Raw genomic sequence first — 25803 nt, 5'->3', positions numbered from 1 at the left:
TGTGTTTTTTTATTATTATTATTATCACTTTTACTTTAGTGTGTTGGGTAATGAGTCTTGACAATTGTTGAGACTAATTGGTGTTATTATGGTCTGATCTAAGAGGGGATGGGTGTTATGTACTGGGCTCTTGTGAAATACCACATGAGTTGCTGGAGCAGCTAAGGGCTGTCCAGCAACCCAGACTTCAAGTCTCCTGTGCTGGAATTGGCTATTTCCAGGTGGCAATGGTTGATTCAAACCTATTGGCTGCTGCCTAGGGGCTAGACTATATATTGCGGCTAGTTGCATGCATTTCCCCAGTACAGTTCCAGCACAAAATAAACAATGAGTTACCCTGTACTCAGCTCAACATCTTCATTCCTGCGCCAAAGAACCTGCTATTTAACAGATAGGATAGGATAGGATAGGATAGGATAGGATAGGATAGGATAGGATAGGATAGGATAGGATAGGATAGGATAGGATAGTGTAAAGTAAAGTAAAGTAAGGTAAGTAACCTTTATTGTTGTTTTTTGCTGCAAGCACACTGGCACACACACAAATTCTGTTGCCTGCTCTCCAAAGAAAATATGTATCTACCCATACCCAGATATATAAATATTGATCACTGTCCATTTTGAATACATAGCAGAAAGAGGAAACATGAGTGTTCATGAGGTTGATACTATAACATGAAAAATCTTGGGGGGAAAAACCTAATGTGTAAAGTTTTTTTTTAGTAATTGTGTAAGAATTCCCAATCTGTTACAATCTTCTCATTGGAGAAACCTGATTCATACAGTATGTGCATTCAGTGGTACACCTCTGAAGTTTTTCTTTAAATCTGCATACTACTGAATAATAAATGATTTTGAAATGCAGCCTTCAAAGAAATAGCAGAGTTCAACAACAAGCAATCTCAAGAAATTTTAATAATATGTTTAGTCAGAATTACTGTCTTGCATTTATACTGCATCTACTGTAGTGAGAACAGATGTATGTGGGATTTCCCCCTCCCCGATATTCATTATTTTTTATTTACTTGTCTTATCTTCTGGAGACCAATCAGTAGAAGATGGAGAGAGAGAGAGAGAGAGAGAGAGAGAGAGAGAGAGAGAGAGAGAGAGAGAGAGAGAGAGAGAGAGAGAGAGAGAGAGAATAAATTATAATTATAATTATCTAAATCACTTGTCAAAAACACAGAAAATTACTCCTAAATAAGGGACATTTTAATTCCAAATAAACGTTAATGCCTAGAGCCCAGCAGAACTCCAAAATCCATTGTGTTAAAATTAAGAATCTAAAAGTTAAATGATACAAAACAGTTTTCTTCCTGGCTTCACACTACATACTTGGAATTTTATCTCCATTTCATGAAAATCCCCAAAAAGGTTAAAAATTGGATTCTTCATGTCTTATCTGAGGAGCAACTCTACATTGGGCTGTCTCCTTTCCTTGTTTATAAAAGTTTCCTGGATGAACATTACATTCATCTATAGTCACAGAGCAACTTATATGCAATAGATTTCCCCTTAAAAAACATTGGGATGATTAATGCATTTCAGAGCAGAAATAGTCTTGTTTTCATTCACAACAAAGAACTTAAATTAGTACTCATATTTGTCTTGTAATATAGTAATGCTCCTTTCCCAATAACCAAAACACAGAAGAAATTCAGCTAGGTTGGCAATACTGAATACCCTTTTGTTTTTGTTGGATTGCAGTCTTAATATTAGTCCAGATACATAAATTTCAGTTGCTAAGCACAGTACAATGGGTGCCTGTAAAACTCTGAACAAGCCACAGTCAATAGTCATTTAACTACACTATAGTCGCTGCCTCTGATTTGGAATATAATTCATAAAACACTTCCTTTTTCCATGCCTTTGATGAATGTGGCTCTGACACAATTAGGGAAAGATGGAAAGGTACGCAGTCTGCTTGTTTACCTGAACAGAGTGGAACATCTGATATCACACCATTTATACAACACACCTCACTCTAATACAAAATCTTAATTTACCACAGGGCTGATTATTGCATAGGGAGATGTCAAAAAAATGATGACCATCTTTTTGATTCTCTGCCCTCTATATATTCCTGCTCCCTAATCTGCTATTCATTTATTTTCTTCTAGATTTCATAGGTCACATTCTAAACGTGCATATGAGCTATAATTTTCTCCTACCTGTTTTAGATATTTTTTTTCATGGATTGCCTTGGTGCCCTTTAGTTTCTGGGATTAAAAAAAAGGAAAATTAATAGTACCATTGCTGACATATTTATATACCACTAAAAATCTCATTGTGATATTTAATTAAGCCAAAACTGCTACAATGCTGGATGACTGCTGCATTTTCATTTTCAAAGTTCTGTGACAGTTTCCCAGCCAGTCTTCAGTTCCTCCCTCCTTCTGCCACCCCCCACCCAGCAGCAGGAAAGGGAAGGGAAAGGAAGGGAAGGGACACTTATGATATTCCCTGCCGGCTTTCCACATGAAAAGTTATTGGGCAAGCCAGCAGGAAGTCAGAAGTTGTTCTCACTCCCACCCGTGATCATTCTGTTTCTCTGTTTAGGTAACAAGATAAGTCCGAAACAGTGACACAATGGTCAATGGTTGTCTAGTTTTATTACAGAAGTAACAATAATAGATTTTCCCCCCTTTCTCATGTATCTATAAGTGCAATATAAAATAATGAAAGTGCATTAGTGCCCTTTCCAAGATTGAGATCTCTTAAGATATGCTCTGGGCACCTCACAGTGTAACTGCTGCTATGCACTCCAGATGGGGCTGCCCTTGAACTCAAAACCTTCAACTGGGGTAGAAATGCAGTAGTGGAAAGAGGAAGGAAAAGAGAATTTCCAGACATGCATTCTGAGTAAGTCACTGGACAACCAGACACTTGTCTACTGATGCCTGAAGAATGGCTTAATGCTTAAAAAAACAAAACAAAACCTGAAACAGTTAGAGGTGAACAATGGGCTACACATTCCTTGGTTATACTTGCCCCATTCCCCCCCCCCCCGATAATGGAGTGGCAGTATTTGAGTTTCCAGAGATCGAGAGTGTAGGGAATAAAATTTAGAGCAAGTACTGAAGATATTTGGTGTTTTTTTAAAAGAGCAAAGTAAATCAGGAGTTTTCTTCTGAGCTCTAAATAAAACCGTACATGAGTCTGCAGGGAATCTACTTGGAGCTACCAGCTCCCTTCATTTGAACTGTGGCAAGAGGAGGGACTTGCTTTCCCTTCTGCCATCCAGGCCTAGTCTTGATCTGTCCATACAGCTGTACAAATAACAAGTCAACCCCCCACCCACCCTCCCCCTTTCAAGCACACTCTTCGTGGACTGCTATTAGAGGCATCAGGTCATAGAAGCAGACAGTGGATAATCAGAGACTGCTGATGTAGGCCCAGCACCTTTCCTCCACTTCCAAGGAAAAGGCTCTTGAAAAAGGAAATGTCATATCACAATGTGAAGATAAACAGAGGTATGTCTTTGGAGGAGAATGCAGGGCCTGTGGAAACAGTGTCTGCAAATGATTTTGATTCCCCTGGTGTCATGAATAGTGGAGTTGCAAATCCTTTTTAGCTAATTGCTATCAGCTTGTGAGATTTTTCCCCCTCCTTTTCCATGTTCAATATCAATTTTCAGGGCCAAGGGAGACAAAGCTTTTCCCCTGAGTCTATTGGAGAGTCACCAGTAATAAAAGAAAAAAAACTACTCTTGACCTAGCACCACTAAGCTATTTAAAGAGGAACGACATCCACAACAGAGTTCCTGGTGTTTAGGGGGAAAAAGAGCATTGGTGGAGCAGTGGGCTAATGCCTCCTTAAGTAACACCAGCTGCCTGCAATTAGTGCAGGTTCGCATCCCACCAGGCTCAAGATTGACTCAGCCTTCCATCCTTCCGAGGTAGGTAAAATGAGGACCCAGATTGTTGGGGGCAATTAAGCTGACTTTGTAATAATGCCGCTTGGGGTGTGTGTGAAAGCCCTAATAAGCAGGCATATACATAGAATGAAGGCTACTGCTAAGCTTGTAAGCCGCCCTGAGTCTTCGGAGAAGGGCGGGATATAAATGGAATTAAAATAAAAATTAAAAAAAAATCCAGGCACAGCCAGTTTTAGCAACCTGCCAGAAAGCCTATAAGCTTCATTTGAAGACACCCCTCTTTGTTAATTTACTGATAACTCAAGGTAGTAAGCAGAAAAAGAGATTTTCATATTCAGAAATGTTAAAAAGGATAGAATACTGGATCTGCCCTGACTACAAGATTAGGTTTACATCCTAAATCCAGTATTTTGTAAAACAGACTGATTCAACTTGGACACTCTTTGGAAGCTGGCCAATTTGACTCAGAACTGAATCAGAAAGCTTTGTCCCTTCCTTTGTCTATTATTGGAAATGAACCAATGGGTTTTTGTAGAAATTAAATTGGACGATATTTGCCAACACTTTAGTATTTTCTGACCAGATAACGTCTCCTAAATTTTAGGATGGAAGTAGAATTTTACTACTAGGCTCCTTTATAGGTCGATATTGTTTATAGTATAAAAAAATGTTGTAAATAGTCTTTGTTCTAGGCTAAAACATGCCATATTTCAAAAAGATAAGTCCAGGAGGTTTTGTACAAGGAGATTCCTTATGCTATTGAATTTTTATTTTGCCCTTTTTAAAGGCAAACTTTTACTAAGGCAACTACTAATGAACTGAGGAGCAGCACCCTACTCTCGTCTGGTTGTGGCTAATGCTGTGCTTCAAATTAGGTACTGCACTGAGAGATCAGCCAGATGAGCAAGGAAGGCAACTAACAACCGCAAAGCAAAACAGTAAGAGGCAGCAATCTCAGATGCAAGCATGCTTTGGGACACCCATGGAGCGCTGCTACTTTACCCAACATCAGGCAGGCAGAAAAAGAGGCAGATGGCTAACTGGAAAAAAAGGGACTAGCTTAACCAAGCAGGAAAAGCACATTTTGTCATCCATGAACAAGCAAGGAATCTAGAATTCTCCTGCGTGAGCTGCCCATGATAAACTGAGATACAAGGAGTTGGGATTCAGCATATTCCATAAAGATGACCGTATTTCTACCCTAAGTCTTTGGAAATTCATTACAGGTACCAGATCAACCAGCAAACTGCAACTGCAAAAATCAATAGAGAAATGCAGGATTATATTCTTGAATAAAAAAGGAATAACGTTAGGCGCCCCTTATGAGCCTTTAATTAAGACCATGTATCAGGATATAATCAATATAGAGCTTGAACACAATCCTAACAATGATGGAAATTTGATAGTGACTGACTTGATTTACTAATTGCCTTTGGTTCTGAAATTTGTTTTGCAGTGAGGTTGTTATCAGTTTTGTCACAGAGCTTTCATGTCCCGTACACTTGTTGCTGCTGCCGCTGCTCCTTCTTACTATTTTGCATGCACTAGAGAAGGTGGGCAATAATAACAATTGGGGCAACAAGATCTTGGCACAAGTGGCCACACATCTTCATTCATGTATTTAATTTACACTCCACCCTCAGCAGCTTACAAGGCATGTAACAATGACAAACATCTATGCAAAATGTCAAAATAAAGGACAAAAAAAGGGAAATATTTAAAATGGTACAAATGATAAAGGTAGTGCAATAAATTAAATCCTGAAAATGCTTTTCAAAATAAATTGTGTGTGTTTTTTTAAAAAAAATAATGTTTAGAAGGCCACCGAGGAGGGACGATCTAATCTCCAACCAGGAGCAATGGAGTCACCATAAAGAACAAGTCTTGGCTTCCTTCACCTCCTGGAAGTGTATGTTATGGTAGGTGGGGATGTCCTTGAGAGTTAGGGGTCAGGGGGAAGAGATTCTGACTAGGAAATGATTCAATAAGGAGGGGGAAGGAGGCTGCAACTGCCTAACCAGCAGAGACAGAATTTCAGAAAGGATCTTCCCTAATTTATCAGATTGTAAAAAGGGATGGCGGAAGATATGTACTTTCAGATTTGCAAGGTTCTGTTAAGGGTAGCCATGCAATAAAGTAGTACTTGGTCTGTTCCTGTCTTCTCTACATGGGAAGGCTGGCAACAGTCTTGTAAGTCTCAAAATACATTTTTACATCTCCCACTTGGCATCCTTTCTGCCCAAGCTGGGTGAATCATACTCCCTTAGCTTTTCAAACTCCTGCACATAATACTGCAAAGCTTTTCTTCCCTTCATGATGTTTTATGTTATTTTTAAACAGCTTCAGTAGTGCTTCTTTGTTTCCGTGAAGCTGCCCTTTCAAAAGCAAAAGATCCAGCAAAGTAAGGTGAAGAGGTTTGCAAATCTTTGATAGTCACTTCCTGGACAAGCATCAGCCCTGCCCACCTCAACCATATGCTGTCGTTGGAGAGCCTTTGGGGAATTGTCCCATGTGCCAGGATCAGGCCATCAGGCTGTGAATTTAATGGGTGGTTGCTAAATAGAGCTTTTTGAAAAACAACAACAAAATAAATGGCATCCTTTTCCTCCTCAGGGGATCCAGAGGCAGTGGCTTTGGCCTTTGAACATCCTCAAGTCAAGCATCAAGAAAAGGTGATGAAGGTTAGGGAGGCTCCCCTGACATTTAAAGCCCTGGCATCAGCCTTAGCAATTATGGACCACCTTTCTAGCAGATGGTAATTGAAAAGTGCGACCCACATGGGCTCCAGTCAATAATGGCGTCCGCATACAAATGACACGCAGCTCCTCTCCCTCACCATGCCCTGTTCTCGCGCTTCACCTTTTATCCTTCGCAGCATTGTGACTTAATCCACTCTAATGAGGTGAGCTTTGTTGCCAAAAAGACGGCAGCCACCACAGCTCTCTCCTGGCACCACGGGGCTTGCAAGGAAGTCAAAATAAAAGAAGCGACTTTTTTTTTATGTCTTCCAACAAGGAGGACAATGTAGCCTTTTGAAAAGTTACTGCCCTCAGCCTCTTTCCCCCTTCCATCCTTGCACAGGAAGACTTTCAAGCTTGATAAGATGTGGCCATCATTAAGGTAACATCAAGCCAAGGGGACCAAGGTAGTTATTGCATTGTTGCACAGGCTTCACTTAGCTTGAAGCCCATTGCAGCCAACATATGCTACTTTTTACAAACAGTAGGGTGAGTATGTGAATTTCCAATATCTTTTTCCTCCTTTATCTCGTCCAGCTCTATTACTGGAGTCCAGTATTCTCATAGAAGGGGAAACATAATGTATTAATGGAAGTAAACAACTCCTGAACCCATTTTATTGTGTTTTTATGATGAGATTTAAGTGGCCTAACAATGCCTACTTTTGCAAGTTGGTTGTCACAAATTTGCATTATATACACTGATTTGCACGTTTCTCTTTTTGCTTTCCTGTGTATTTTATTCTCAGTTTCATTCTCTGATTTCCATCTTCCAAAGACACCATGTGATGGTTTTAGGTTGATCACTCTCTCTCAGCCCAGCCTACCTGTAACAATAAGACATCAATCAACCAAACAAATGTTTCTTTCCCCTTCTTTCATCTCCGATCCCAAAATTGTTAGGATCAGCCATCCAGGTTGCAGCAGCTAAATCTTGCAGGACTATTCTTTAGTTGACTTTTCAAATGAACAACGCTGCAGAACGGCTGGGAACATAGCTCAGCAGAAAAGCACACAATTTTATACAGGTGGTCCCAGATTTAAATCATGGCATTCAGTTAAGAGATTCAGGGGTACAATCTGATTATCTTCATAACAATTACATAATGACTGAATAGAGGTTTCTTACCTCCCATCCAATCTCTGTTGATTCTATACATCATATTGTATATATCCATAGCTAACTGATAATTTGTTACAGCATTCTCGAGTGAAATATTAAGCTGTTTAAAAAGAGCTGGGATGATCTGTTTAGTGAGTTGCGCACTGCAACCTGTGCAGAAATGTTTCCTTGTTATCTATAGTATGTGACAATTAATTAAGGATGAAAAGAAAACATTAATGGGAGAAGGAAGACGGGCAAATGTTTTTGGTTGTTCGAAACCTACTGCTCCTTTATATAATAGTACAGTTCTCTGCTTGTTTATTCAGATATAAGCTCAACTGTGATCAACATGCCCTATATCCAGGTAAAGTGTAGATTACTGCAGCCTTATTAATTCATTTGGTCTTTGCAAAGTCACTGCACAGAATAGTTACTTTTGTTGTGCAGAGGATTATGGTTACTTTGTTTATCATATGATGTCTGAATTGGTAGCATTTCATATGATTCATCATAACGAGAACACAGCAGCTGCCAGCAGGAATGATAGTCCTTAGTGTAATAAAGGTTAATATTTACCTTTTTTTGAGAGAGTGAAAAAAATTCTATCTTACTATAATAATTAGTTTTGGGCCAAGAAGCTAATGTGGAGAGTGTCATTCTACTGTTAATTAATGTTGTCATTTTATGAGTTGATAATAAATACAGAATTAGCCATTTTCAAAATGAAAAGAGCAAGATAAAAGTTAAAGACAATGGGAAGGGATTACAGTGCAGGATCTTAAGACACCATATACACAACCAAGAAAGGCAGAGAGGGAGAATCCTGCCTCTTCTACTCCTTGGACCTCCCTTTCTTTTCTTCAGCCCTAATCTGATTTTTGCCAGATCCTTTTGATCTCCCAGTGGCAAGCAAGCAAGGTCCACCATTACAGATGGAATAAATATGGAGATTAGCCTCTTCTCGTACTGCATTAGCTGCTAATACCTGATTAAGTCCCCCCGAATCAAGCAATTGTCTCAAGCTTTGGCTACCAGAGAGGCAGAGCACAGAAGGGGGCAGGATGAAGGCCGATTTTGTAATGGATCCTTATTTTATCCCAGTGCTCTAAGAAGATTAGGCCTGGGGGTGTCACATTAGCCATGATCTCTGGGCCTCTGGTTGTCTCTTGCAGTTTTCAAACGCCTCAGCTTCAGCCTTAGAACAAACAGTCAGCTTGGACTCTATGGCCCCATGTTGTGGCATGAATAATTGCAAGCAGCAAAGTGTCTCTGAAGCTTTCCAAATGCAAGGCAAATTCACTAGTTTTGCTGGTGGGAAAAAAAAGTGATTTGCGACAACACAGCAACCTCACTATGCAATTTAGACTATAAAGATGGCATTTGTTCACATTTTCAGAGAAAGGCTTGAGTCTGAGAATATCTTCTGAAACATACAGGTTGTTGTTCTTTGTTTCCCTCTCTCCACCTTTGTCTTCACCGCAACTGCCCTGTGAATTACTTTTGGCTGAAAGTAAGTGACCATAGAAACTCTATGCCCGAGTAGTGGTCAAACCCATATCCACTCTGTGGTATCAGAATCATAGCAGTCCCATCAGGGAAGCCCTTGTCCTGATTGTGCAGGTGGGCTAGGCCAAGAAATGATGCCTGGCCCACATTTGCTGTTTCTTGACACATCCACTCACGATACGATTTCCTCTCCTCCTCCTCCTCCTCCTCCTCCTCCTCCTCCTCCTCCTCCTCCTCCTCCTCCTCCTCCTCCTCCTCCTCCTCCTCCTCCTCCTCCTCCTTCTTCTTCTTCTTCTTCTTCTTCTTCTTCTTCTTCTTCTTCTTCTTCTTCTTCTTCTTCTTCTTCTTCTTCTTCTTCTTCTTCTTCTTCTCCTTCTCCTTCTCCTTCTCCTTCTCCTTCTCCTTCTTCTTCTTCTTTTCCTTTCAATCATGTCCAATTCTCTGAAACTGCCTGGACAAGTTCTACAGTTTTCTTGGCAGGGTTTTTCAGAAGAGATTTGAAAATCTCTTGCCTCCATAATCACCTGTTTGTTGTTTTTAAAAAGTACATAACATACACTTAAGCTAAGCCAATCAATCAGTATATCCACTGATATGTTTTTCTTTTCTTTTTTCCTTTGGCACCTTTGAGTCAGTCTGGAATCTCGATGACTACATAAAGCCATGTGATCTTCTTAGCAGCATTTTTCAGAAATGGGCTGCCACTGCCTTCTTCTTCCCCAGTCTGAGAGAGGGTGACTCGCCCATAGTCACTAAAATGGCTTGTTACTTAGGGAAGACTGGAGCTCAAGGGGCACAGTTTCTAGTCCACTGTCTTCAGCCATAATCCCATAGTGGCTCTCAAACATTTCTTCTCCTTTTATGGGTGAAGAATATGAAACTACATATCATACTATTTTTCTGCCATATTCTAGACCTTCCATCTTTGTCGCGGAGTGCTTGAACTTAAGTGTGAAAGGCTACAGAAAGCTGATTTGCATATGTCTGATTGTATGAAAACAACAAATGAAAAGAACAAAAATAACAAATACTAGAGCGATTGCCATGTCAAGCCATATTTTCCTCATTTCCTTCCACTTCTGCTTTTTGTGTGAAATAAATTTTGCTTGGTAAAGTATAAAAACCAGAAAGTATGAAATACGACCAAAAATATAACACCACTAGTATAATCAAGAATATACAAAATAGTAATTAACTGGGTAACATTTGAAGGAAGTAAAGCTATGAAATATTAATATAGAACTAATTCAACTATTAACATATCATTAAATCTAGCCACATAGTGCATCTATTACTCTACATTTCCAGTTTTAATACCTTATATTATTTGAGTACTTAAATTCTTAATATTCTATTTAGATGGCTTAAAGTAATTATAAGTAATTACTATTTTTATTCTATATATACATATACTATAAAGGTAAAGGTTCACCCGCACGTGCATGCTAGTCGTTTCCGACTCTAGGGGCCGGTGCTCATCTCCGTTTCAAAGCCGAAGAGCCAGCGCTTGTCCAAGGACGTCTCCGTGGTCATGTGGCCGGCATGACTAGACGCCAAAGGCGCACGGAATGCTGTTACCTTCCCACCGTAGTGGTCCCTATTTTTCTACTTGCATTTTTACGTGCTTTCGAACTGCTAGGTTGGCAGAAGCTGGGACGAGTAACAGGCGCTCACTCTGTTACGCGGCACTCGGGATTTGACCCGCCAAACTGCCGATCTTCTGATCGACAAGCTCAGCGTCCTAACCCACTGAGCCACCGCGTCCCTTACATATACTATACACACACACAATTTTGGATATTAATGTTACAAATATTATGATTATGATTCTTCTAATTAGTATAACATTAAGAATGAGTATGAAAATAAAAAAGCACATTCACCAAGGTATTTGTTTTATAATAAGGATCTGTGAACAAAATAAAGCATCAGCTGAAGATCAGTGTCCGGGAAAGAATGTAAAGCAAAGGTATCTGTCAATGAGAAAACAAACCACTCACAAACTCTGTAGGACTTCAGCACAGCCACCGAAAAATTAACTTTCTCTGTAATTAAAAATATGCTGGAACTAAGCTAGAAATGAATCAGCTCAGCTGCCAAACATGATAAAAGCATGGAAACACATAGCTTCCAACTGATACCGGAAGGATGCAAAGACCTTTACAGAACTTTTTTATTTATTTTTAATTCCATTTATATCCCGCCCTTCTCCGAAGACTCAGGGCGGCTTACAAGCTTAGCAGTAGCCTTCATTCTATGTATATGCCTGCTTATTAGGGCTTTCACACACACACCCCAAGCGGCATTATTACAAAGTCAGCTTAATTGCCCCCAACAATCTGGGTCCTCATTTTACCTACCTCGGAAGGATGGAAGGCTGAGTCAACCTTGAGCCTGGTGGGACTCGAACCTGCACTAATTGCAGGCAGCTGGTGTTACTTAAGGAGGCATTAGCCCACTGCTCCACCAAGGCTAAACAATGCCCTAAACAAATGCCCTAAACAATGTCAGACCCACCATCTTTTAGCTTCCAAAGTGGAACTACTGCCAATCATCCTCAGCCCATATGATAAGATTGTTGCAGGACTTGTTTATGGTTAAAGGGAATGCTGAGACCATCATCCTTTCCAATGCACAACAAAGTTGGGTACTGCAACTCATAGTACAGAAGTTGCAGTTTCTGACAAAATGAAAAAGGGGAGGAAAATGCTGTCTCTCTCCAGGCTGCTCAATGAAATTCAAATTGGAAGCAATTTCCAAAAGGCAATTTCTGAGTTGAATGAAGACAACAACTTTAGGAAAATGCAGTGCATAGCTAAGTTAGTCTAGTCTAGTTCTTTATCTGCACTCTTTCCCTATCAGTTTCTACCTACAGAAACAAAATATGGCTAAGAAGGGATGGGGGAATAGATAGTTAAGGAACTGAGGCTGATATATTGTAAAATATTCTTCATTACTTATAGGTAATTTAGATTTGATGGATCTGACTTTTGTTTGTTTTTTAATATTAAAACCTGAACTGTACTCACCAGAGGCAAATAAAAGAGACTGGAACAAGATGCTAATTCAGACAGAAAACCCAATTCCATATTGGTCTTCATGAACTGTTTTTAATACACTGAGAACTCTGTCCAAGCCACTATTCTAACAATCTATTTTGGAAAAACATAAACACAGATGTAGACTACTACTACTACTACTACTACTACTATTATTATTATTATTATTATTATTATTATTATTATTATTATTATTATTATTAATTTTATTCATAAAACATGAAACTCAGTCAACTGAACACTCAAATTGACTGGCAGTAATGGTTGACATGGGTTGCTGCCAGCATCCTAGGTATCAACCAGGTATCTCCTTAAAATGTAAGATGTTCCGAGTAGTGCAGTTTTGCTGGAGTTATTGCAGGAAGCTGCAATTTCTTGATGTATTTTGCAAAGTTTTTGGACATAGTTCCCAGTGTCCCGATGACAATGGGTATCACTGTTACACGTTTCATCCATAATCGTGCAGTTTCGATGGCCAGGTTGCTGTATTTCATAATTTTTTCCAGTTCTTTTTCTTCGACTCTGGCATCTCCTGGTACAGCGATATCAATCAACTGTACGCTTCGGTTCTCTATGACTGCAATATCTGGCGTGTTGTGTTCCAAATGGTGATCTGTCTGTATTCGTAAGTCCCACAAGATCTTCACTCTCTCATTCTCGACAACTTTTTCCACCCTATGTTCCCATGACTTTTCGGACACAGGCATGTCATATTTTTTACACAATGCCCAGTGGATTAGTTTAGCAACTCGGTCATGTCTAGCTTTGTAATCAGTTTGAGCGATTTTGCTGCACTCACATATTAAATGTGAAACAGTTTCAACTTTGTCGTTGCAAAGTCGGCAATTTGGATTGTCAGTAGATTTTTGTATCTTCGCTTTCATGGCATTAGTTTGTAGTGCTTGGGAAGGTCTCAAATGGTGATCATGTGACCCTACAATTGTCATCAATACATGCTACCAGGAGTACCAGGAGTTGAAGTACCCAATGGAGTAGCAACTTACTTTTTATTACTCCACACCCACTTTTTATATCAGTTTCCCTCCAGCCCTTTCAACCTTATCCAATATGTTTAATTGCAATAAAATACAAAACCATATCCACAGAAGAGACAAGGATCTACAAAAAGTCTTGGGGAGCATCATTTCATTTTTGATGTAAAAGAGACAAAATCTGATGTTACCTTTCTTGGGGGAGGGGAAGGAGTCTAAAGGTAAAGGTTTCCTTGTCATGTTCAACTCTGGGGGATGTGTGTTTATCTCCATTGGCATGAGGGAGCCAACATTGTCCAAATACATTTTCTGTGGTCATTCATATGGCCAGCATGGCTATATGCCAAAGGTGCATGGAACATTATTATCTTCCCACTGGTACTACTTGCATTTGCATGATTTCAAACTGGGTGGTAGTGGTAGTGGTGGTGGCTACTGTTGGATTAATTCTGATACAAGAGGGCTCTGCCAATATTGTCAACTCCTTCTGATAAATATGTACTATGGCTTTAATAATCGACTTACTGCAGAATTAAATATGCAAAGATAGAGAGTAAAAAATGAGGAACGACTGTCCACCAATCTTTACTCCAGCATGTCCAACCTTTCTGTGCTTGGTTTTTCCAAATCAAATGGGAAATCCTGGAAGAGGTAGGATCATTTGAAAGTACAATACAAAGAAAGAATGGATGATCCACAGGAATAGGTGGGGTCTCTAACAAAGCAGAATTCTACTTTTACAGTTCTTACATTCAAGTGAACATTTGTGGAATACCTCTTCATTTCTCCCTACCCTACACAGGCCAGGCAGGAATTGTGCAAGCCCTTGTTCTCTCCTCATTGCTACTACTGATATAAGTAGGTTCAGTGCATGCATAGAGTTGCTGTTTACTCACACTGTGACAGTGTAGGACAGGGGTGTCAAACTGCCAGCCTGCGGGCTGGATGCATCATAGCAAAACCGCACCCACCCCATTGCCGGCAATGGCAAAAAAGTCGCAATACGCTGCAACACCCCTGCTGTAAGAAAAGTGACTTTGATTACCACTGATATTCAGTGTTCAATCCGTGGTAATGATAAACATTTTTTTTTTCCTTTTTAGATCAGTGGGACTGTCTATTATGTGTGAAGAGATGAATAAATATACAGAGATGAGTAGGTGCACATATGTGAACATATGCATGCAACTCTGCATTTTATATACTACCAACTGCCTTGACTTAAATTTCTTTTGCACATGGATTAACAAAACAGAGTTAGCAGAGCTGACATTATATTAATGGATCGATATTAGTTGCACCAGAAGGAAATGGCAAAATTTGAGAGTTGTACAAATGCACAGTAAATCTTTCTTAACACCATTATTATTTGTAAATTGCTTAAATGGATATTAGAATTTAGCAGCTGCCACATTAAAGATTAATATTTTCAATAAAATCCTGGTTCTACAAGAGATATTAGAGTTATCTTCTAGGGGGTTTTATGTGAAAAATAGGACATACATTACTCAGTGGAACAACTGAAACTTGTTTAAAGGAGAGATAAGGTAATTTTCAAAGAATAATTTCAAGGAATAATCTTGTTCACATTTTGACAGCAGCTGCAATTATTTGTCCTGCTATCATCACACTGACATTTTTATGAACTATTCTGTCCAAATTTGTTTTAATATATGATTTAGTTCATTTATTCAATTGAGTTGTTTAGAAAACATTTTTTTTAAAAAATAGAATTCCTTAGAAACAGGCTACTAATGGGTATCAAAGTGCCATTAAGGTAAAGCTTTTCCTAATAACAAGTCTTGATCAATGTGAATATTGATTCCTTTAATTAACAGAGATTATAAGATCTAGAGAAAGGACCACTGATAGACATGCTATATGAGCATTTTGATACATTAATATTATTCTGCATTAATGGCATTTCCTGAATTTTTGACTTCACCTTTCAGATGGCATATAAAAGATTGATGTGGTTGTTCCATGTTTGGATTCTTCTTCTTCTTCTCCTTCTCCTTCTCCTTCTCCTTCTCCTTCTCCTTCTCCTTTTCCTTTTCCTTTTCCTTTTCCTTTTCCTTTTCCTTTTCCTTTTCCTTTTCCTTCTCCTTCTCCTTCTCCTTCTCCTTCTCCTCCTCCTCCTCCTCCTCCTCCTCCTCCTCCTCCTTCTTCTTCTCATGATGATGGTCATGATGATGATGATGGTCATGATGATGATGATGGTCATGATGATGATGATGAGTTGGAAGGGACTTCAGAGGTCTTCTAGTCCAACCCCCCACTCAGGTAGGAAACCCTATACCATTTCAGACAAATGGCTGTCCAATGTCTTCTTCAAAGTTCCAGTGTCGGAGCATTCACAACTTCTGGAGGCAGGTTGCTCAACTGATTAATTGTTCTAATTAAGGAAATTTCTCCTTTGTTCTAGGTTGCTTCTCTCTTTGGTTAGCTTCCATCGATTGCTTCTTGTCCTGCCTTCAGGTACTTTGAAGAATAGCTTGACTTCTTTGTGGCAACCCCTGAGATATTGGAACATAGCTATCATGTAACCCTTAGTCCTTCTATTCATTAAACTGGACATACCCAATTCCAGCAATCCTTCTTTATATGTTTTAACCTCCAGTCCCCTAATCATCCTCCTCCTCTCCTCCTCCTCCTCCTCCTCCTCCTCCTCCTCCTCCTCCTCCTCCTCCTCCTCCTCCTCTTCCTAGCTGGTGATTTTAAGTTCTGATTTTAAAATCAGGTGGAGGCTTGATGATGAATCACATTCCTGCATTTTCTTACTTCATTTTGTTTATTTCAACAAGTTCTTTTGACAAGTCACACAGCCCCCCCCCCACCCTGCCAAAGTATAACAACACAAGGTTGGACATCAACCCGTTTAGACATCTAATTGATTAAAGGCTCAGATCTTGGTGACCCAGAGGAAGAATTCACTTTCTGGGAGCCTAGAGGAGGAAGTATTTTCAGTGACGTGGTAGTATCTAACATTACTCATTGACCGAATTGACTTTGAAGTTTTTTTACACCCTGAACATGGCCACTACCCTTAACATCCCTATAGGTACACAATCCCCAAGTCTAGGTGATCCAAAATCACTACTGAGACAATGTCCCAGCTACTAACTTCCATGAAGTGTTATCTCTTCAAAGGTTGATTGAACTAACAAAGAATGGCCATGAAGTCTTAAACCCCTTCTGTCCATACTAAAGCTCACACAAGATCACCTTACATTGAGCTCTACTCCAGTGGGAAGGAGGCTTGCAAAGAAACCTTTGAACCCCAGAGACAAATGATGCCTCTTAGACAGAGCAGCTTAATAACTCCCTTTAAAAACACCAAACAAAAATGATGACTGATAGTATGCCTTAGTTCAGGGGTGTTAAACTGCCAGCCCTCGGGTTGGTTTCATCATACCAAAGCTGCACCCATCCCATTGCCGGCAATGCAAAAAGAGTCATGATACATCGTGACACATCATGATGTGGCGAGTTTGACACCCGTGCCTTAGTTTATTCCCTAATAACAGAATACAGAGTTCTTTAAGGGAAGAAGAAACTATAGAGGTAAAAGACTGTTTGGTAAATCATGGCATGGACAGCACAAACAAGCAATCACCTATCTTTTAGCATTTAGTCGCCAGTTCAGTCCCTAAGCAAGCCTTTGGCACCTGAAACTCAGTCACCCCTGAGATCTGAATTAAATAGTTTTATGATGTATTCAGCAAGCCATCTAAAAAGCCACTGTTTATGTGCCACAAAATGACTTTTCCCAAGCCTTGCTGTCACAATACCTGAGACACTTAAACTAATTTCTCAGCTAAAAATATGCAAAGCTGACAATGTCAATCTATTCCCAGCTGAACTATCCAAATCTAATGCAAAATGTTGGTTTCCTGTTTCAGCATGTTTATTTACTGGTGTGGGGCAATCTGTCCAGTTACCCGCTGTGTAGAATCACTCAATTACCATTCCAATATTTCAAAAGGGGAACAGGCCTGATCAGGACAATTACCACTCAATTAGTCTCTTCAGCATAATAATCAAAATATGTGCTAGGCATCTCTATGAAAAACTGGAAAATGGTTCAGTCAAGAAAAGATTTTATCTGTAGGACAAGCCAACTTTGAGCCAGGCTTCTCGATCTTTGATTAATGCATCATTTGCAACATTTAGCCAAAAAAAACCCCAATAACAAAACCCAACTCTAGACTTCCCTTAGGGAACCTCTATGCTGCCTTCATTGACTTGAAGGTGGCTTTGATTCAATCCTCTGGGAGTGGCTATGGCTGCCTCTTCTATTGATTGCCAGCTTCTGCAGCTAATTAAAAGGCTACATGAAGACTCTACGATGCAAGTTAGATGTCTTGTCAATGGTACTGTTAAATCCCCATGTAAATGGGAGCCAAGATAAGGTGCATTCTGAACCCTTCCCTCTTTTATTCAACTTTTATGTTACTGGAATGTTCAGGTCCTCTGCAAATGTCACTTCCACTTTGCCTCCCACCACTAAATCAGAGACCAATTTTCACATTCCTGTACAGATGAGATAGTCATGCTTTCCCTCATCAGAGTTAGCACTGTATCGTAGCCTTTCAGCACTGACTGGAAATAAATAAATCCAAAATGAAGGGGTTGTTTTTTTATTTAAAAAAAAATATGCCAGTATATGTGGAAACCCAATGGCCCTTCCACTAAATAAGTAACTTTTTCAAAAATATCTAACCACCTATTATGTTGTGTCAAGCCAACATAAAGTTACCTATGTAGTCATATATATTATTATTAACATTTCCAATGCTAAGGTGTTGAACTGTTAGGTGTCCAGTTCTGTGCTTACTCTGATACCTCACATTTTGAAATCTTCCAATCCAAATTCATAAGATGCTTCTTATTAGTTGCTTGGTCCACTCCAAATCCACTTCTCTGGCTAGAATGTGGTTCCCTCCTCTACACTGGCTTAAATGAGAATCTATCACCTTAAATATTGCCTAACACACACTCTCTAGAGCAAATCACCCACCAACTTACTTTTACAGCTATGTTTACTCCCACTTAGAAGAAGACAACTGCCAATTTATCCTCCTATGGTTTTTCTGCCCCATTATCAATATCACTTAGAAGAGACTAAGTTGTGCAAGTAGCTAAATAGAAAGTCCTTGATCTGGTTATAAAGAATGGCAGATCTAAAATTCCATCTTACTTGCTCAAGGACCTCTCTCATAGCCTCTTCACTATCTCCAATTACATTTATGGAATTACTTTTGTTACACACAAGAGAACACTCACATTAGCAAAACTCATTGCCTTAGCCTTGATGCTGGGGAGATATAATAACAACATCGCTTATGCAGAACATGTATGCATCTTTTCGGACACAACAATCAAACAGGAGGACATGTTTATCTTGCTGCCCCCTCTGTTGTGCTTGGTGTGCAGAACTCACAAGCCCGTTTTTCACTCTTGTATAGGCTGATCTGAAATCACAGTTTTCACTTTTTATCTGTTCTTCTCCACTGAAATTTCTAGGAATATAAGTTTTGCTTGATTGCCATCACTATTGGAAGGTCCTAGACCTAGCTCTTCTGCTGATTAAGGATGCTGAAGCTCTATCTTTTTATCTTTATACTGTATTCTATTTTATTCTAGTCATCCCACTCCATTCTTAAACAAGAACAGTAAACTATTATTGCTTTTTCTGCAACCTGCTTCTTCTTGTGCACTTTTTCCCCCCCACCCCCCAAAAAAAATCAGAATGGATATATCAACATAAAAAGAACAAGGATTTTGTAGGGGGAAAAATGCTTTAGTGATCATAAAATTAGTCCATTAAGAATTGGCCAAATGTAGTATGTATAAATCTATATAGCCTTGGAATTTTATTTATTTATTGAAAAAAGAAAACTGAAGCACAGGAGGAAAATCATTTGGTTTGCTTGACTCTCTAGTTATTTATTGAAGTCAAAAAGGTAAGGATGGCTTATTAGAGATCGGAACATTGCGTATCAGTTGCAGTGTTTCTATCATTAAATACCAGTTGTGGTTCTGGGACAACTAACACAGATAAATGGCTGCTACTGCCTTCATAGATTTCTCAAAAGCACCTGGTTGATAGTGTTAGAAACATCGTGTTGAATTAGATGGAGTTTTGGTATGTCAGATTGTATCTTCCTATGCTGTATAATTTAATTTAAGGGCCAGGTAATTAAATCCATTGAAATTTCTTGATTATTTTAAAGAAAATCAAATATGAGCTCTTATGTGCTGTAACTAGGCTAGAGTTAGCAAGTTTGGATGCAGAAATCTGTTTGGGATTTTCTGTATATCTTTTCTAATGGTCATCCAGATTTTTGCAGATTTTTTTCCCGGATTTAGATCTGTTAGCTCTAAATTAAGATTACATTAAAATTATAAAACATAATATCAGAATTTCTGGCATTGAAGCATCGGCGCTGAAGAAATTACCTACCCTGATAACAAACTCTCTGGAAGCAAACAAGCAAGCTCAGAGAACACCAAGGATTTCACATATCAGAATTTAATCAGCGGCATTATTTATTTATTTATTTATTTATTTATTTATTTATTTATTTATTTCCTGCCTTTATTGTTTTTACATTTCTGGCAACTAGCCTGAACAAATCCCTGCAAAGTTTTCTTGGCATAATTTTGGAATGGTATGCCATTGTCTGCTTCCTAGGACTGAGAGACAGAGAGACTAACCCAAGATAACTCAGCTGCTTTTGTGTCTAAGGCAGGACTAAATTCATAATCACCCAGTTGCCAGGTATCAGCACTTATTTGAAATGGCTCTCTACCTCTCTGCCTGTCAACTATTAGTTTGGTACAAATGTATAATCTTTCTTCTCACATATTTAAACTAAAAATTGTAGAATACCAAACACACTTATATCCATATTGATATCTACGTCTAAATCTACCTCTCTCTCCACACACACACACTTGCATGTACACATACACACTTGACATATTTAACAGATACTAAAATAATGATTGAGAAAATTCAACATCAGAATTTTAAAGAGAAATCAGATGGTCTGAATGGATTCTTCTCTGTGATTTGCTCTGATGGGTTTTAGAAAGAAGGAGGAACAATGCTAGAGGCTCTAGAATTAAATACTTAGTGGATGTTATGCTCCAGCTTTCACAATGATTTTTAGTGGAAAGGATAATATCTTAAGGTGATGGTTCGGGCTAAAAAGCAATTTATATTTCTGAATTTTAAAAATTACCTGCAATCAAAATTTGATAGGTGTTTCTTTAATGAGAAAAGTCATAGTAGCAAGCTCATGAGCAGCTGATATTTCAGACTGAAATTACTGCTGAGAAAAACTATCCCTCAGGTTGATTTGACCCATAGTTACTTCATGCTTATATCAATGTTCTTTTCTTGGAAATAATATTTGAGAGTTTGTTTCCTAATCTCCTGGATATACTATGTACTTAATTATTCTTGCACCAGAAATTTAGTTGCCTTGGATTTATCTCTAAAACTAAGCAAGACTAATACAGTCTAGTTTTACATAAGAATGAAATTCTTCAAAACATTAGCAATTCTGTTCACAGAAGAATTACTATAGTACAAGGACTTCTAGCATACATAAGATTCTTTTCCAAGTTATGAAGTTTCAGGAACATTGTAAGACACCTTATTCAGTGCTGCGAAAGGCCTTGATTGTAGAATATAATGACATTACTTGATCAAATACACTCAAATGGATAACATCCATACATCCACCATCATATAAGGAATACAGGAAACATTTCTAAAATTTTAAAAAAATATAATACCATTTTCTTTGAGATAGTGTATAAGAAGATCTAGAGTTGCTCTGAAGTAGTTTCAAGTCTGCAACCTGCCTGACCTCAGAACAGATATTTATGAATGTCATATTATGGAAGACATAATCTCTACCATTAACTGTACAATACAATCACCCTTTTGGAGCGCAGATGTTGAAATGCAGTCCTCTTTGCTACAAGACTCCAATTCTTAGTGCTAGGCTAGGATATTCCCTGTGGAGAACAAGAGTTGATAAAGCTGGAAAGTGGGACCTTTTGCCTTAAAGAGAGAGATTCATCGATTTGTACTTAAATAAGGCAGACACACAGTATTTTGGGCCTTGAAAGCAAGTGACTTCACAGCTGATAAAAAATTATATCCAGATAGCTTTTGTCCAAGATGAAAACTTTATCAACTATCAGAAATTTATGTAGACTTTTCAGTAATTCCTACTGTAGTTTGGGAGATTTATTGTTTGGCAAGGATAAACAGGATTGCATCTTTCAAGTAATGCATTTCAATAAAAGCTTGTAGTAATACTGTGGAGTTCAGGGCTGACTTCAAGAGAAATCAGTGATCATTTGACCACTGAATAAAAGATAATACACATTTCATCTATTGTTTTCAAAATGCTATTCAAGCTTTATCCTCCAGGCTTGAGAGATCAGTTTCAAAGATCAAGCTTTAATCTCCAGTATGATACTGCATTACTTTGCCTGATTACACCAAGGAATCACTCTTCTACTTAACTTATCTCAGCTTTGGTAAGCCCCATTGTTTTGGAAATCCAGTACTTTTGAAGCTTGTTTTCAGATGACTCTGAGCCTCGACTTAGGTGGCAAGCAGTCAGCTAATAATTGTTGCTGTTTGGAAAGCACAAGGGATACAGCTCAGTGGAGAACCAGTATCATATCATTAGCATATTGATTAACAAGGCTAAAAAAACCCAGAAAAAACATGAAAAGAATGCAAAGGAAACCAATTGGGTAGGTGAGAACAAGTAAGGAAAGCTGCTGCGAAGGGAGAAATAAGTGCTGCATAAACATTTATCTTTCAGATTGTTGGGTTGGGGAAAAAATACTTCATTGCCATATGTCCCCATTCAGAATCAAACCATTTAACAATATTAGTAAGCATGTCTAACCTCAAACTTTAGGCTGAAAACAAGTAGTCCCATGGTTATTTACATTGTCTATGTTTTTCAGGTAATGAGTTCTCATTATGCCCACTTATCTTTTGTGACTAGTTTGCTAATTACATCAAACTATGAAAACAAATTCATCAAGAGGAGAGTAGTGAGGGACATCCTACATGGAGAGCAAAGCAGGGGACTCTCCTCCTTCTCTTAACACAATGTAAGTGTGAAAAGCCTTCAGAATTGCAAAGAAGCATTTGCTCATTCATCTCATTATTATTTACTGTTCTGATTAGCAGTGGCTCTCTAAGGACTTAGAGAAGATTCTTTTTCAGAGATAAGAGAAGCAAATCCCTGAATCTGCAGTTTTCTATATGAAAAGCATTTATTTTATCTTGAGCAATCTTTCCTAGTCCTCTTCTCTCAGCTGCGACTGGAGACAGAGAAATTGAATCTGCTGTACAAAAATCCTGAGTTGTGCCAGGCAGCATTATGCTTCCTCACCTCCATTATTATATGTTTCTTTGGGACGCATGAAGATTTTGTACCAGTTAAGTGACAACTTTGAATTGCTGAGTTATTGCAGGCATTTAAAAATGCTTACCTCTTTCCTGTATTTGTTTAATCCTATGCAAGCCTTGGGTAACATGAAGGATGGTTGACAACCAAACACAGACTTTCAGGAAGTCTGAACAAGGAAGAACAAGGAAAGATATCTCAATCCAGAATGTCAACAAGGAGAATATAGAAGAAGGAAATTAGAGACATCACAAGAAAACTTAGAGGTAAAGTAGGAGTACTCAAATGAAATCACAGAGTAGGTTTGATACAAGCAAAAGAAATTAAGGGAAAATGGAAAGACTACACTGAAACTCTCTACAAACAGGATTATAGGATAATGTATGGAAAAAATATATTCAGGGACCAGCTCCATGGGAATATCAAATATCAGCAAAAATAGACCAGCTGTTAAATAGGAAAGCACAAGTTGAATGAATGATTGTCTGATTGAATATGTGCTATTAAGCTGGTGCTGACTCTTACTGCCAAATAGGTAAACTTTCTCCAAAATTACATGTCCCTGACCTTTTATTTATTTATTTATTTATTTATTTATTTATTTATTTATATTTCTATCCCGCCCTTCTCCGAAGACTCAGGGCGGCTTACAAGCTTAGCAGTAGCCTTCATTCTATGTATATGCCTGCTTATTAGGGCTTTCACACACACACACACCCCAAGCGGCATTATTACAAAGTCAGCTTAATTGCCCCCAACAATCTGGGTCCTCATTTTACCTACCTCGGAAGGATGGAAGGCTGAGTCAACCTTGAGCCTGGTGGACGCGAACCTGCACTAGTTGCAGGCAGCTGGTGTTACTTAAGGAGGCATTAGCCCACTGCTCCACCAAGGCTCTTTTGAGTCTCCTCATGTACCCATCACCAATATAACTAAGTCTACCCTATCTTGGCCCTTCATGGATTACTGCCTTGTCGTGGCAAAGGGGCTTGTGTAATTCAATGAAGCTATGAGCTATGCCGTGCAGGGTCACCCAAGACGGAAAGGTCATAGCAGGGAGTTCTGACAAAACGTGATCCACTGGAGAAGGAAATGGCAACCCACTCCAGTATCTTTCCCATGAAAACCCTATGGACAGTACCAAAAGGCAAAATGATATGACACTGGAAGATGAGCCCCTCAGGTCGGAAGGTGTCCAATATGCTACTAGGGAAGAGCAGAGGGCTAGTACTAGTAGCACCAGAAAGAATGAAGCGACTGGGCCAAAGCCGAAAGGACGCTCAGCTGTGGATATGTCTGTGGTGAAAGGAAAGTCCAATGCTGTAAAGATTTTTTTCTCCATAGCAACCTGGAATGTAAGATCCATGAATCAAGGAAAGCTGGACGTGGTCAAACAAAAGATGACAAGACTGAACATTGACATCTTAGGTATCAGTGAACTAAAATGGACAGGAATGGGTGAATTTAATTCAGATGACCATCAGGTATACTACTGCGGGCAAGAATCCCTCAGAAGAAATGGAGTAGCCTTCATAGTCAATAAAAGAGTAGGAAAAGCAATACTGGGATACAATCCTTAAAATGACAGAATGATCTCAGTTCGAATCCAAGGCAAACCATTCAATATCACAGTAGTCCAAGTCTATGCCCCAACCACCAGTGCTGAAGAGAATGAAATTGACTGGTTCTATGAAGCCCTACAGCACCTTATAGAACTAACACCAAAAACTGATGTCCTTATCATCATGGGGGATTGGAATGCTAAAGTAGGAAGCCAAAAGATAACTGGAATAACAGGCAAGTTTGGCCTTGGAGTACAAAATGAAGCAGGGCACAGGCTGATAGAATTTTGTCAAGAGAATACGATGGTCATAGCAAACACTCTTTTCCATAGACGGCTCTACACATGGACATCACCAGACGGTCAACACAGAAATCAGATTGACTATATGCTCTGCAGCCAAAGATGGAGAAGCTCTATACAGTCAGTAAAAACAAGACCAGGAGCTGACTGTGGCTCAGACCATGAGCTTCTCGTTGCAAAGTTTAGGCTTAAACTGAAGAAAGTAGGGAAAAGCATTAGGTCACTCAGGTATGAATTAAATCATATCCCTGTTGAATATACAGTAGAGGTGACAAATAGATTTAAGGAATTAGATCTGATAGACAGAGTGCCTGAAGAACTATGGACAGACGTTCGCAACATTGTACAAGAGGTAGCAACTAAAACCATCCCAAAGAAAAAGAAATGCAAGAAAGCAAAATGGCTGTCTGAGGAAGCTTTGCAAATAGTTGAGGAAAGGAGGGAAGCAAAAGGCAAGGGAGAAAAAGAAAGATACGCCCAATTGAATGCAGAATTCCAGAGAATAGCTAGAAGAAATAAGAATGCCTTCTTAAATGAACAGTGCAAAGAAATAGAAGAAAACAATAGAATAGGGAGGACCAGAGATCTTTTCAAGAAAATTGGAGAGATGAAGGGAACGTTTAATGCAAAAATGGACATGATAAAGGACCAAAATGGCAGGGACCTAACAGAGGCAGAAGAGATTAAGAAGAGGTGGCAAAATTACACAGAAGAACTATACAAGAATGAGCTTAACGTCCCTGATAATCACAATGATGTGGTCACTGACCTCGAGCCAGACATCCTAGAATGTGAAGTGAAGTTGGCCTTAGAAAAACTGAGCAACAACAAAGCTAGTGGAGGTGACAGTATTCCAGCTGAGCTATTCAAAATCTTAAAAGATGATGCAGTAAAAGTGCTACACTCAATTTGCCAGCAAATTTGGAAAACTCAACAGTGGCCACAGGATTGGAAAAGGTCAGTTTACATTCCAATTCCAAAGAAAGGCAGTGCCAAAGAATGGTCAAACTATCGCACCATTGCACTCATTTCACATGCTAGTAAAGTTATGCTTAAAATCCTACAAGCTAGACTTCAGCAGTATGTGGATCGAGAACTACCAGAAGTGCAGGCAGGATTTCGAAGAGGCAGAGGAACTAGAGATCAAATTGCCAACATACGCTGGATCATGGAGAAAGCTAGAGAGTTCCAGAAAAACATCTACTTCTG

Source organism: Vipera ursinii (genome assembly GCF_947247035.1).
Source record: "Vipera ursinii genome assembly, chromosome: 3".
NCBI lineage: Eukaryota > Metazoa > Chordata > Lepidosauria > Squamata > Viperidae > Vipera > Vipera ursinii.
The sequence above is the reverse complement of the archived record's forward strand: the minus strand, read 5'-3'. Positions refer to the sequence as shown.